Below are 2,427 nucleotides of genomic sequence, written 5' to 3' on the forward strand. Positions count from 1 at the left end.
TTGGAGCCTCTGGATCAAAAATTGCCAAAGCGGGAACTGTGCACAAATATTCTTTTGTTGAATTAAAACTGTTCCTACACTCTTCAGACCATTCTAAGGATACATTTTTCCTTAACAAGTTTCTTAAAGGATCTGGTAAGCCAACATGATTTGGTATAAACTCCAGATAAAAATTTATCTTGCCTAGAAACTGTCTAATTTGTTTTTTTGTCGTAGGAATTGGAAACTTCTTAATAGCCACTAAATTATCGTTTATTGGTTTAATCATATTCTTTCCAATTTCGTGTTCCAGATAAGTTATTTTTTCTTGGGCGAACTGACATTTATTTTTATTCAATTTGAAACCTTGTTCATACAATGCTTGCAGTACTCGCTCTGCATGATATAAATGTTCTTCGGAGGTTTTGGAGAACACCAATATATCATCTATGTAGTTCACTGTGAAAGCATCTAATTTATTTTTCCTTATTACGCTTGCTAAGACTCTTTGAAATATAGCAGGAGCCGATTTCAGACCAAAAGGTAAACATCTCCATTGCCAGTGTCCATGATGGGTTACAAAAGCCAATTTATATCTATCTTTTGCACGCACCGGAATCGACCAAAACGCCGAGTTTACATCAAATTTTGAGAAAAATTTACAATTTCTGGCTCGTATTGTGAGATCATCTATCCTTGGAAAAGGTTGTCTTTCTGGCACTACAATCTGTTTAGCTCTTTAAAATCGATACACAAGCGTGATCTTTTTCCTTCTTCTCTCTTAAAAACCATGGTTACAGGAGCTGCATAAGGACTGCTTGACTCCTCTATTAAACCTGCATTCAACAAATCCTCTATTTGTCTCTCAATCTCTAATTTATCTTGGAAAGAGCATCTGTAAGGTTTCTTTGAAATATATCTATTTTTTGTCAATTTCACTGTGGCTTCATAATCTTTTACTATTCCTATATCAAACTTTGATTTGGCAAATATTATTTCATGTTTCTTTATCATATCCTCTATTTTATTAGTACTTATTTCATTATTGTTACTTTTCTTATCTAAGTTTTTATTTTTCTGTTGTTTCTGTGATATACACAAATTTTCGCTCTGACAGAGTTTGAATTTTTTTATTGAATCCAATCCCAGTAGAAAATCACAATCAATACCTTCCTTAACTATGAAAAACGGAAAATCTTCTTCTAAGTTACCAATTTTAGTACGTATTATTGCAATCCCTTCTGTTTTCGCCGTTCCAGCCACACCTTTAATAGTATCTCTCCCATCTATTATTTGTTTAAAATTTCTTTTATCATTCAAAAAAAACCGTTACCATAGAAATGTTGGATCCAGAATCATATAAACCAATTGCTGGGCAACCATTTGCAAAAAGCTTAATTTTAATAAGTGGGAGAACTATTCGTTTTTTGCTTCCTCATAACTTGCTACTACTTCCTGTAATTCATTATTATTTGTAACTTTTATATTTTCATTTTTAAAATTTTTAATTTGCCTATCTTTATTACGGCATATATTTTCTGGATGTAATCTATTTTTGAAACCTAACTTCTCACAAATAGTGCATGGTTTTTTTTCACTTTGCATTCTCTTGTTTATGTTATCATTTTTCGGATCGTTGATTTTACCTAGTTGTTTTAATTTTGACATTAAATTTTCTATATTTGCGATAGATTTCCTATCTAACTTATTTTGAATGAATTTTGGTAAACTGATTACAATCATATTAATTTGTGTGTTTGTAGATGAGCTATCATCCGCTTCCAACAACAATCTCCTTTTTTTTAACGCATATTCTGATAACGAGCCGTTATAGAATTTAAAATTATAGGCATACGCTATATCCGTCCAGGATTGTACAGAGAAGGTATCAATGAAGGCGTTATTCCATGCCTCCCAATTTAACAAAGAGTTCTGCCTAAGAAATACATTATACCAATCTAAAGCGGATTTCTCTAAAAACAATCGTAATACTTCAGCGTATTTATTTTTTACAATCCCTACTCTGTCACATTCCTGCACAAATAAATTAATCCACACACTAGCATTTATATTTTCCGTGTCGAACTTTTCAATCACTATATCTTTTATCAAATCGCTAGTTTTTCTTTCAAATGTGATCGTTGACGGTTCGTTTACCTCTGACTCTTGCTCTGTTGTGATTTCTTCTAAGTATTCATCAAACAACACCACGTTTCCTTCTGTATCCAAGTAAATATTCTCAAGGTCTTCAGATAAGGTCAATACCACATTGCGAAATTTATTGCGGATCTTCAAACTTTTAACAACATTCTTCACTATTGGATTTTCAAAAAGCTCTTTATGTTGAGCACTAGTCTGCTTATCTGCCGGAAACGAAAAAATTTCCTCTTGGCCGAGCAGCTGTATTCTTTTCACTTTAACTACGGTGCTTTTTGAATCTACACCAGC

This window comes from Neodiprion virginianus, unplaced genomic scaffold, assembly GCF_021901495.1.
Source record: "Neodiprion virginianus isolate iyNeoVirg1 unplaced genomic scaffold, iyNeoVirg1.1 ptg000066l, whole genome shotgun sequence".
NCBI classification, from domain to species: domain Eukaryota; kingdom Metazoa; phylum Arthropoda; class Insecta; order Hymenoptera; family Diprionidae; genus Neodiprion; species Neodiprion virginianus.